Source organism: Aquarana catesbeiana, linkage group LG03, assembly GCF_042186555.1.
Source record: "Aquarana catesbeiana isolate 2022-GZ linkage group LG03, ASM4218655v1, whole genome shotgun sequence".
NCBI classification, from domain to species: Eukaryota; Metazoa; Chordata; class Amphibia; order Anura; family Ranidae; genus Aquarana; species Aquarana catesbeiana.
The window spans coordinates 217,927,599-217,941,177 of record NC_133326.1 but is presented as its reverse complement, the minus strand read 5'-3'; positions in this window follow the sequence as shown (position 1 = coordinate 217,941,177).

Below are 13,579 nucleotides of genomic sequence, written 5' to 3'. Positions count from 1 at the left end.
AAGTGTTGCGCGTCCAATGTTATTGTCTGCTTGGCGAGCAGAGATGAACCCAACCTGGTCTCTGTTAAGGAGCCGATGTAGGGATTAAGACAGATGGACATGATTTTTGCCAGGATTTTAACATCCAGGTTCAGGATCAAAATGGGTCTAAAGTTAGACCAGTTGGTACAAAATGGTATTCCTGCGCTATCAGATATGGAATTGGCTATAGATGGGACAGCTGCATGCACCTAATAGGTAACACTTGGCCTAGGTAAATATTATATAGATGGATGGTGCCGCGCTAATCCTAATTAAATATGTTCCTACTATTTAGATTAAATATCCAAGTGATAAAACCCACTGTGCCGACTAAAATAAATAAATAAAAATTGAAAAATTACGTGGGTCTAAGCAATATGCAGTCTACAAGCTGAAAAAAATATAAATCGATCTTAACTGACCAAAGATATAAATATTGTGATATTGTGGCAAAAAATCAGTATATTAAAGTGGCATATATTTAAAATAAATCAGTTGGCAAACTCAAACCAACAAAGTGCCTAGTGCCAACGCTGTGCAACCTAAATATCTGGATCATGAAATATCATATAAACATAGTGATATTGTGGCAAAATTCAGTGTATTAAAGTGACATATAATTAAAATAATAGGCAAACACAAACCAGCACAGTGCCTAGTGCTAACACTGTGCAGCCTAAATATCTAAATCGTAGAGTAACTAGATACTGTGAATCAACAAATTGTCCATAGAGTGCAACGTGCAATAAAGCAAAAATAAACGTGTAAAGTCCAAATTAAATAGTAATAAAAATTGAATGTCCCAACAAATTGAGTAAACCAAAGTAAATCACACCAGAAAGCACGTCCTTGTTAGTAAAAAAATCTTGTGACATATAGTGCTGGCATGCGCATGTAGCAGTTAAAGTGCCTGGTGACTTTAAGTTTCATGCAGCTTCGTGTGCAAAACACTCCAGTGAGCAGTGGCCCCTTACCTCATGGGAATGGGGCAACAGCATGTAACTAGTTCTTTAACCTTTTCCACCTGGCGGCTCCTACGTTTTTCTCACCGTCCTGGGGTGGGATACCCTCAGATATGGTCCAGGGGTTATTTAAAGACAAGGATAAAGGAACCCAATAGTGTAATTCCGTATTACCGATAACCAAGTTTATTTAGACAAAAAGCAGCAAGTACTCACATTTAACAATGAATAAAAGATGTTTGTATCCGACGAGCGGCGAGCTCGTAGCTTTCCTTCAGTGTATTCAGCCTATCCTGTCCCTACGCGTGACGTCACACCACACGTGACTTCATCAGGGGATCCCCTGATGAAGTCACGTGTGGTGTGACGTCACGCGTAGGGACAGGATAGGCTGAATACACTGAAGGAAAGCTACGAGCTCGCCGCTCGTCGGATACAAACATCTTTTATTCATTGTTAAATGTGAGTACTTGCTGCTTTTTGTCTAAATAAACTTGGTTATCGGTAATACGGAATTACACTATTGGGTTCCTTTATCCTTGTCTTTAAATAACCCCTGGACCATATCTGAGGGTATCCCACCCCAGGACGGTGAGAAAAACGTAGGAGCCGCCAGGTGGAAAAGGTTAAAGAACTAGTTACATGCTGTTGCCCCATTCCCATGAGGTAAGGGGCCACTGCTCACTGGAGTGTTTTGCACACGAAGCTGCATGAAACTTAAAGTCACCAGGCACTTTAACTGCTACATGCGCATGCCAGCACTATATGTCACAAGATTTTTTTACTAACAAGGACGTGCTTTCTGGTGTGATTTACTTTGGTTTACTCAATTTGTTGGGACATTCAATTTTTATTACTATTCAATTTGGACTTTACACGTTTATTTTTGCTTAATTGCACGTTGCACTCTATGGACAATTTGTTGATTCACAGTATCTAGTTACTCTACGATTTAGATATTTAGGCTGCACAGTGTTAGCACTAGGCACTGTGCTGGTTTGTGTTTGCCTATTATTTTAATTATATGTCACTTTAATACACTGAATTTTGCCACAATATCACTATGTTTATATGATATTTCATGATCCAGATATTTAGGTTGCACAGCGTTGGCACTAGGCACTTTGTTGGTTTGAGTTTGCCAACTGATTTATTTTAAATATATGCCACTTTAATATACTGATTTTTTGCCACAATATCACAATATTTATATCTTTGGTCAGTTAAGATCGATTTATATTTTTTTCAGCTTGTAGACTGCATATTGCTTAGACCCACGTAATTTTTCAATTTTTATTTATTTATTTTAGTCGGCACAGTGGATTTTATCACTTGGATATTTAATCTAAATAGTAGGAACATATTTAATTAGGATTAGCGCGGCACCATCCATCTATATAAAGTTAGACCAGGCTGAATCATCTGTGTGGGGTTTGGGGATCATGGAGATAGCAGCTGTTAGGGATTCAGTGCGGAAGGAGTGGCCATCCAAGAGGGAATTATATACCTCCAATAGGAGGGGGGGAGAGAGTATCAGCAAACTTCTTGTAGTATGTCGCGGATAGGCCGCCCGGACCTGGGCGTTTGTGCAGCTTTAGAGATTTGATCGGGAAGACTATTTCATCCATTGTGATTGGCCTATCAAGGTTTTCACAATGCTCAGAGTTGAGAGCAGGCATTCGTAGGGAGGAGAGGAGGGATTCCGCCTGGGCCTGGTCAAAGGTTTTGGGGTCTTGATAAAGTTCAGTGAGTCATCTGCGGAATTCCTTTATAATTTTTAGGGAGTTGCTGGAATATGTATTAGCAGATAATTTAAGCCTGGTGGGTTTGGGGGTATGTTTGGCTCTATGGAGTTCTTGGGCCAAGAAGGTGTCAGGTTTGTTTACTTTCCTATAGAAGGTGTGCCTACATTTTCATATGGTTTTTTCTGCCTCTTCTGTCAAAAAAAGGTCTAATTTTAAGCTTGCTTTTTCGAGAATGCTTTGATTGTCAGAAGAGGGACAGGATTGGAAAGTTCCTGAAGCTTTAAAGAAGGTACGTTCCAAACGCTTTTGTTGGATGTGTTTTTCCTTGTGCAGGTGGAAGGCTTGACTGATATAAACCCCTCTAATGACTGGTTTATGGGCTTTCCATAAAGTTAGTGGAGATTAGGGATGGGCTTTATGTTTGGGTTGAACATGAGTTCGACTCGAACATTGGCTGTTCGCCAATTCGCCGAAAAGCGAACAATTTGGGGTGTTCGCGGCAAATTCAAAAGCCTTTTAAAAGTCTATTGGAGAAATCAAAAGTGCTCATTTTAAAGGCTTATATGCATGGTATTGTCATAAAAAGTGTTTGGGGACCTGGGTCCTGCTCCAGGGGACATGTATCAATGCAAAAAGAAGTTTTAAAAATGGCCGTTTTTTCGGGAGCAGTGATTTTAATAATGCTTAAAGTGAAACAATAAAAGTGTAATATTCCTTTAAATTTTCGTACCTGGGGGATGTCTATAGTATGGCTGTAAAGGGGCGCATGTTTCCCATGTTTAGAACAGTCTGACAGCAAAATGACATTTCAAAGGAAAAAAAATAATTTAAAACTACTCGCGGCTATTAATGAATTGTCGGTCCGACAATACATATAAAAGTTCATTGATAAAAACAGCACGGGATTTCCCCACAGGGGAACCCTGAACCAAAATAAAAAAAAAAATGTTTACGTACCCGGGTGACCCCGCCCCCCTTTGACAACACGGGGAAAGCCACAGGGAAGTTCCCCGTGCGTCAGAGGAGGGCGGGGTCACCGGGTGGCCCCGCCCTCCGTTATATAAGAAATGTCAGAAGAACCGAAGCGTCACACGGTGGAAGACTCCCACTGAGGCGGATCATGCGGACGGAGCGGAGAAGAAGCCTGGAGGAAGATGCGGGATGAGAAGAGTGGAGGAAGAAGAAGATGGAGAAGAAGAAGATGAAGAAGAAGATGGAGGAGGAAGAAGAACACCGAAGGAAGACCAGAAGAAAGAAGATGAAAGAAGAAGAAATTAATAAAGGACTTATCAAAAACCGTCTCTTGTGTTTTTTAACCTTTTTGACACTTTTTTTGTGAAATGGTAGGGGTACATTTGTACCCCATTACCAATTCACACAGGGGGGCCAGTATCTGGGGGTACCCTTGTTAAAGGGGGCTTCCAGATTCCGATAAGCCCCTCGCCCGCAGACCCCCACAACCACCAGGCAAGGGTTGTGGGGATGAGGCCCTTCTCCCCATCAACATGGGGACAAGGTGCTTTGGGGAGCTACCTCAAAGCACCCTCCCAATGTTGAGGGCATGCGGCCTGGTATGGATTTTCAGGGAGACCCCCACACCATTTTTAAAAAAAATTTTGGTGTGGGGTTCCCCTTAATATCCATACTAGACCTGACGGGCCTGGTATGGAATTTAGGGGGACCCTCACGCCATTTTTAAAAAAATTTGGGCGTGCGTTCCCCTTAATATCCATACCAGACCTGAAGGGCCTGGTATTGAATTTAGGGGGACCCCAACGCATTTTTTTAAAAATTTTGGTTCGGGGTTCCCCTGTGGGGAAACCCCATGCTGTTTTTATCAATGAACTCAACTGTATTGTCGGATCGACAATTCATTAATAGCCGCGAGTAGTTTTTAATGACTTTTTTTCCTTTGAAATGTCATTTTGCTGTCAGACTGTTCTAAACACAGGAAACACGCGCCCCTTTACAGGCATACTATAGACAACCCCAGGTACGAAATTTAAAGGAATATTACACTTTTATTGTTTCACTTTAAGCATTATTAAAATCACTGCTCCCGAAAAAATGGCCGTTGTTAAAACTTCTTTTTGCATTTACACATGTCCCCTGGGGCAGGACCCAGGTCCCCAAACACTTTTTTATGACAATAACTTGCATATAAGCCTTTAAAATTAGCACTTTTGATTATTCATGTTCATGAGTGACACAAGAACCGCACTATGGTCTGTCCAGGTGTATGGGACGATAGAAGAGACCAGGAGTAGGGGGGAGGAGCTGTCTGTTAGGAAGATGTGGTCTATACGAGAAAATAATTTATGTGGATGCAAATAGTGGGTGTATTGGCGCCGTGCAGGGTTTTGTTCTCTCCAGGCGTCTAAAAGCGAGAATTGGTTTAAGAGTCATTAGAAAGGGAGACGGGGGTGACTTGGTGGGGAAGGGACTGGAGATTTATCGAGGAATGGGTATAAAACCTGGTTGGAGTCGCCGAAGATTAGAAGGGTGCCCTTTTTATGTGATTCGAATACATTTACAGATGAGAAAGAAATTAGATTAGGCTTTATTGGGGGTGTAGTAACAGATAATGGTAACTTTGCTGTTGAGTAGGTGACCAGTCAGGATAAGGTAGCATCCCCCTGGGTCCCTGATCACCTCCAGGAGAGTGAAAGGAGTAGTATGGTGGAATGCAATGAGTACCCCCCTCTTTTTAGAGGAAGCGGAAGCTGTCAATGCTTGAGGGTATTGGTGGCTGAAAAATTTTGTGTGGTTTGGGCAGTAAAGTGCGTCTCCTGTAAACAAGCTACATGTGCCTTTGCGGAGGCAAATGTTCGAAAAACCCTGGTGCATTTATTGGGGGTGTTGAGACCCTGGACATTAGGCGTGGGCACATTTAGTAGGGCCATGCCCATAACAGAGCGGGTCTAAAGACCAGGTTAGATAGGAAGCCTGAGGTCTGACAGACGCCCCTGGGAGGGAGGTATGAGGCAGAGGTGCAGGGGTAGGAGAAGGGTGGGAGTCAAAAAAAGGGGAGAAACAATAGGTGGGAAATGGACTGCAGCAGGGGTCAAAGGATGGGTAGGGGGAGGGAGAAGGAGAGGAGGAGAAAAAATACCTGAGTTTCATAGTAGGGGGAGGGAAAGATGTCCTCCGGTTAGTCGGGAAAAGTGACTACCAAGGACAAAGATGGGTCCGTGAGAAGCCCAAGTAGGGTACTTGTGGACTTAGTGTGGGCAGCAGTGAACATTATCCGAGGAATCTACAGCCCTCATGATGGGATAGGTAAATATGTGAATATGCGGAACACTATGAGGGGATGTTGTAGGAGACCCAGGAAATTGTAGTAGGTCTCCTAGAATATAGCTGAAAAAGGGTAACAGCAATGAAGTAGGGTGCCGTTTTTGGCATCCTGCCATACTCCGTGAACAAATATAAAGCTTTCAAGGTCAGGGTAATTCTTACTGCTAGGGATAAATAATGCTCAACCTAGCCCAGGCAGTAAGAATGGTAGGAGGGAAAAGAAGCGGTAACAGAGGCAAAAAAAAAAAACGATTAATTAGCAGAAACTGTGCAAACTAAGAGGTTCAAGGCTTGGGCGTGAGGCAACTCATTCAGAGGTGACTCAGGCAAATGGACATTAAGAACCATAAACATGTAACTGAGTAAGGTAGTAAGTCCCATGGATGCAGGGTATATTTACGTTAGGGTGGAAGTCCCATGTGGATGCTCCAAGAGAGCTGAGTGGGAAGTGGCATTAGCTTGCGGATAGACAGTCAGTCCATGGAGTCTTCATGGTCAGGAACAGGCGAGGCAAATCTTCCGCATTTGTGGATGCATGGGGTTTCTTGGGGGAGTGAGAAGCAGATCTGCGATGGGATCCCATAGCGAAGGGGTCTTGAGGCATCAGGTGAAGTTTTTGAAGTGTTGATTGGAGATCCTCAGCTGACTTGCTCTGGTAGGATGAATCTTTGTATGAAAAGCGAATGGAGAATGGAAAACCCCACCAGTAGGCAGTGCGTTGCTTATGGAGAAAGGAGAGGTTTCATGGCTTTCCGTTTCATCAGTATTACCTGAGAAAGGTCATGGAAGATCTCATAATGTTGGCCCTGGAACTCCAGCGATTTTCTGTTAAACGTGATACCGTCAGCAATTGGTACGGAGGAAATGGAGCTTCATGGCTATGTCGCGAGGGGGGCCGTTTTCAGGACGCTGTGCCAGAGTGCGAAGGATCCTATCTAGTTCAAAGTGCTCTATAGGAATCGAGGGCACCAGTTCCTGGAATAATGCTGTAATGGTGAACTGTAAATCTGTGACTGTCTTAGGGATACCACGTATGCGTAAGTTGGAATGCCTGGCCCTATTTTCAAAGTCTTCCTTAGGACTGTAGGGAGAGGTTCTCCTCATGCAGGGCTTCTAGTTCCTCAGAATAGTGGTGTGTGAGGATTTCTAGCTCTTCTGCTTTCTGTTCTAGCCCTGTGGTGCGGCGTCCTAGATCTCTGATGTCACGTGTCAGCCGTTCTGTAATAGTGTCAGAGGTATGCTGCAGGGCTTGTGAGCATCCTTTCAAATTGTTTAATAAGATTGGATTGTATGCTGTCAAATTGTAGGGGCAGGGAGGTAGACCCGAGTTCAGTATCCCACTCACCCTCATGTGAAGTCTCAGGCGGGGATTGCAGGGAGGTGTTCAGCGCCTGTGATGTCTCTGAACAGGAGGCAGGGGCCGGCGCCATCTTGGAGGAGCGCCATGAGGAGAACATCCCGGATGGATTTGGCTATTGTTTTATGTTTGGAACCGCTGTACACCACCATGGTCATTTCCGGGTGTTCACGGGAGCTTGCTGCCTTTGTTGTGACCCAGCGGAGGGATGGGTTGCGCTGCTATCGGGCGGTGTATTCCCCGAGGTCATGGAGCTCTAATCCAGCGCATCTAGCTGGGAGGACTCCGTGCATGCGCCCCTAATGAATTTATTTTTATTCATTGGGCTTAGTAAATATTTTGCCAAAACTCACTTAAAGAATATGATACCCTAAAATGTCATATTCCTGATAGGTGTCTTTAGTACCATGTACTTGTGTTAAAAAGTAACCTACTCTCTTTGTATTGCTCCATTCATGTGAAATTCCTGGTGTTCCTGCTAGTCCCTCTGCTTTTCTATTTCTGACCACGCTAGGCATGAGAGCACAACCATCTCAGCAAGGTCAGTTTTCTGGCTGTGCTAGGTGCACAGCCTGCCTGTCCTCCAATGATCAGACTTGTGCTGACACACCCTGCACAGGCATTCACTGCGAAGATCAGTGTACTGTTGTTTCTCCACCACCATCTCTCATGCATCACCAAGCCCCTTATGCATCTGAGAACAGAGGTTATGTGATAATTTATAAAAAAAGGTATTCAGAATTTTTTTTTATATATCTATACACACTGTTTTGACTTTTTTTATTTTAAACTGAATTGGCTGTTTTACTTTAATGGCTTTAAAATGTAATTAATATAGTAGTAAAAGTTACACTTTTTTGAATCCCAATACTGCCTCTTCACACCATTAATGTCAAAAGTCCCCAAACACTTACTGATATCCTTATCACCACTGCTAGGTGCAGGATGGATCAGTGCCTTTCCCTTTACTTCCTGGATCTTCAGTAGACACCGAAGACATTGGAGCAATAGGCCTGCTGCTAAGAGGCGATTTTCAGGCAGCAGGGAGCAAGGGCATGGCTTGCTGGGGTTGTCTATGGATGCATACAGCTAATCTCAGGGAGCAAGCATGCAATCTAAGGAGACACCCACAAAGACAGAAGCAGGGTCAAAGGCTTTGGGACTCCTAGTGACAGACAAAAAAGGACATTTTAGAAGAAGAAGAATACAAATAATAGGTTTGTGTGAATCTCTTCCCTGGCTTGCCAGAGGTTCAAAACAGGCTTATAACTCATAAGCTTTATAATCATGACTAAGATTATAATATTTTTTATATTAAATTGTAGCAGTTAGTTACTTTTTTTGACTTTCTGTTACCAATAATCAGCTTCTGAATAATGTACCGACATAGTATTGTGCTAGGTTATTCTAGGTTATTGCAGAATGTTTAAATGTTTAGTTATGTAATAGGAAGGAATTATGCCACTGAAAAAGGAATCAGATTCACCCAAGTAATTTGGATAGTTGCAAAAACATGTACACCAGTGTTTTTCCTAATGATTTTTCTTACAAACTTGTCTACTATCCAGGAATAATATGCTTTCAGTATGCTTTGAGATTAATTGCATTCTTCTCAACCTGTATTTATCTAAAATGTAGTAGTACTAGCACTAGCTGAAACTTAAAGCGGTTCTAAAGGCAGAAGTTGTTTTTTTTTAAATCTTAATGCATTCTATCCATTAAGATAAAAAAAACCTTCTGTGTGCAGCAGCAGCCCCCCTCAGCCCTCCAATACTTACCTGAGCCCCATCTCGATCCAGCGATGTGCATGAGAGCCTTGGCTCCTGGACTATCCCTCTTCATTGGTGGAGGCAGCAGCAAGCACCATTGGCTCCCACTGCTGTCAATCATAGTCAGTGAGCCAAGAAGGAGAGAGAGGGGGTGGGGCTGAGTCGTGGTTCTATGTCTGAATGGACACACAAAGCAGTGGCTCAGGTACCCCCATAGTAAGCTGCTTGCTGTGGGGCACTCGGTAGGAAGGAGGGGCCAGGAGCACTGGCAAGGGACCCGAGAAGAGGAGGATCTGGTCTGCTCTGTGCAAAACCAACTGCACAGAGGAGGTAAGTATAACATGTTTGTTATTTTTAAACAAACAAAGGCACTTTCCCCCCTTCCTGCTCAAGCCAATTTTCAGCGCTGTTGCACTTTGAATGACAATTGCGTGGTCATGCTACACTGTACACAAATTTTCTTTTATCATTTTGTTCCCACAAATAGAGCTTTATTTTGGTGGTATTTGATCACTGCTGGGGTTTTTACTTTTTGCGCAACAAATAAAAAAAGACTGAAAATTTTGAAAAAAGTTTTTCTTTGTTTCTGTTATAAAATTTTGTAAATAAGTATGTTTTCTCCTTCACTGATGGGCACTGATGATGCGGCCCTGGAGGGCACTGATAAGACGACACTGATGAGGTGGCACTGATGATGGGCACTAATATGCAACACTGATGGGCACTGATAGGTGGCACTGATGGGCACTGATAGGTGGAACTGGTATGCAGCACTGATGGGCATTGATAGGTGGCACTGATGAGCACTCATAGGCGGCACTGATTGGTACTTATGGGTGGCACTGATGGGCACTGATAGGTGGGCACTGATGGGTGGCATTGATGGACACTTATAGATGGCACTGATGGGCATCCCTGATAAGGAGGCACTGTCAGGCATTATTACTGGATACTGACTGGCACCATTTGTGGGCACTGATTGGAATTGATTTTTGGGCACAGATTGGCATCCCTGGTGGCCAAGGGTGGCATACCTGGTGGTCATCAGTGGTGGCAATCCCTGGTGGTCTGAAGTGGGCATCCTCGGGGGGCTGCGCTGATAATCAGCGCAGACCCCCCCGTCTGGTGAGCAGCCGATCGGCTCTCCTCTACTCGTGTCTGTCAAACGCAAGAGAGGAAAAGCCGATACATGGCTTTTCCTGTTTACATCGTGATCAGCTGTGATTGGACACAGCTGATCACATGGTAAAGAGCCTCTATCAGAGGCTCCTTACCGAGATTGGTGTTGCGGTGTGTCAGACTGACAGGCCACACCACCGATCGCCGCGCTGCACGCCCCCACGGGCGCGCGCTGGCTATTATCGTGAAAGACATCATTTGACGTCCAGTCAGGATAAGGAACCACTGCCTGTCCATCATTCTGCTATAGGCTGGGCAGGAAGTGGTTAATATCTCTTTAACTTATAACTTAGATATAAAGACTCCAAAACTATGCATCCAGTGTTTGACCCTGCAGCCTGTCAGCCCCTTAAAGTGATAGTAAACAGAGAGGTGTTAATTACAATAATTGATTCACAGAAATCATATTTATCATGACACTATTTTTTTTAAGTACCCTATTTCTGCAGCACTGTTGTGATCATTCCCTGTTCTTTGACATCTGTAGGTAAAGATCATTGAGGGGCTTCTATTACTCTGTTGATGTATGCTCTCTACAGTGTCTGGACAGCCTGATTGGTTCTGGGCCAGTCACATGGCAAAAAAAAAATAAAAAAGTTACTCAGAAGAGTAATTTAAATTACATCATAAATATAAAAAAACAGTTTTACATCTCCTTATAAATCTTTATTGAACATCAAGTGTGTATTTTTTGTGTAGGCAGAGTACACCCAAGGCTCTTTTTCGTACGGTGTGAAAAATGCTGTAAATTAAGAATGCTTTTAGAAATAAAAATTGTGAATAGTTTTGTTTTTGTTTTTTTATCAAGTAACAAAATGGAAAGTAAATGAACACAAGAGACATCCAAATCAAATCCACATATGGTGTGACCACCCTTTGGCTTCAAACCAGCATCAATTCTTCTAGGTACACACAGGGCTTGTAAACACAGTTTTTGAAGAACTCAGCAGGTAGGTTGTTCCAAACATCTTGGAGAACTAACCCCAGATCTTCTGTGGATGTAGGCTGCTTCAAATCCCTCTGTCTCTTAATGTAATCCCAGACAGACTCAATGATGTTGAGATCAAGCGCTGTGTGGGGCCAAACCATCACTTCCAGGACTCCTTGTTCTTGTTTACACTGAAGAGAGTTGATAATGTTTTCAAGTTTTTCAATCACACGTCTCGCTTATTGTATGGCATGATGGATAAGTATCTGCTTGTATTTCTCATCAGTAAAAGTACAGTGCAGTAAATTGGTGTGCACTAAAGCACCACATATTTATATTTTTTTCAAAGCGAGAATACCTGACCTTCGACTTATGGAAGGGAAGGAAATTAGCTTGTCCTGACTGGGGCATAAGCAAGACAGAGAGAAGGACAAAGGAATATTAAAGTGATTGTAAAGTCTCTTTTTTTTAAAACAATTATAAAGATGTCATACGTACAGTGGGGCAAATAAGTATTTAGTCATCCACCAATTGTGCAAGTTCTCCCACTTAAAAAGATGACAGAGGCCTGTAATTGTCATCATAGGTATGCCTCAACTATGAGAGACAAAATGTGGAAACAAATCCAGACAATCACATTGTCTGATTTTTGAAAGAATTTATTTGCAAATTATGGTGGAAAATAAGTATTTGGTCACCTACAAACAAGCAAGATTTCTGGCTCTCACAGACCTGTATCTTCTTCTTTAAGAGGCTCCTCTGTCCTCCACTCATTACCTGTATTACTGGTACCTGTTTGAACTTGTTATCAGTATAAAAGACACCTGTCCACAACCTCAAACAGTCACACTCCAAACTCCACTATAGTGAAAACCAAAGAGCTGTCAAAGGACACCAGAAACAAAATTGTAGACCTGCACCAGGCTGGGAAGACTGAATCTGCAATAGGCAAGCAGTTTGGTGTGAAGAAATCAACTGTGGGAGCAATAATTAAAAAATGGAAGACATACAAGACCACTGGTAATCTCCCTCGATCTGGGGCTCCACGCAAGATCTCACCTCGTGGGGTCAAAATGATCACAAGAATGGTGAGCAAAAATCCCAGAACCACACCAGGGGAACTAGTGAATGACCTGCAGAGAGCTGGGACCAACGTAACAAAGGCTACCATCAGTAACACTACGCCACCAGGGACTCAGATCCTGCAGTGCCAGATGCTTCCCCCTGCTTAAGCCAGTACATGTCCAGGCCTGTCTGAGGTTTGCTAGAGAGCATTTGGATGATCCAGAAGAGGATTGGGAGAATGTCATATGGTCAGATGAAACCAAAGTAGAACTGTTTGGTAGAAACACAACTCGTCGTGTTTGGAGGAGAGAGAATGCTGAGTTGCAACCAAAGAACACCATACCTACTGTGAAGCATGGGGGTGGCAACATCATGCTTTGGGGCTGTTTCTCTGCAAAGGGAACAGGATGACTGATCCATGTACATGAAAGAATGAATGGGGCCATGTATCGTGAGATTTTGAGTGCAAACCTCCTCCCATCAGCAAGGGCATTGAAGATGAAACGTGGCTGGGTCTTTCATCATGACAATGATCCCAAACACACCGCCCGGGCAACGAAGGAGTTGCTTCGTAAGAAGCATTTCAAGGTCCTGGAGTGGCCTAGCCAGTCTCCAGATCTCAACCCCATAGAAAACCTTTGGAGGGAGTTGAAAGTCCGTGTTGCCCAGCGACAGCCCCAAAACATCACTGCTCTAAAGGAGATCTGCATGGAGGAATGGGCCAACATACCAGCAACAGTGTGTGACAACCTTGTGAAGACTTACAGAAAACGTTTGACTTCTGTCATTGCCAACAAAGGATATATAACAAAGTATTGAGATGAACTTTTGATATTGACCAAATACTTATTTTTCACCATTATTTACAAATACATTTTTTCAAAAATCAGACAATGTGATTGTCTGGATTTGTTTCCACATTTTGTCTCTCATAGTTGAGGTATACCTATGATGACAATTACAGGCCTCTCTCATCTATCTAAGTGGGAGAACTTGCACAATTGGTGGCTGACTAAATACTTATTTGCCCCATTGTACCTACCCTGTGCAGTTGGTTTTTCACAGAGCAGCCTCCTCTTCTCGGGTCCTTCTTCTGTGCTCCTGGCCCCTCCCTCCTGTTGAGTGCCCGCACAGAAAGCAGCTTGCTGTGGGGGCACCTGAGCCGAGTCACTGCTCCCTGTGTCCATTCAGACACTGAGCCGTGACCCACCCCCTCTCTCTCCTGATTGACTCACTGACTGACTTTGATTGACAGC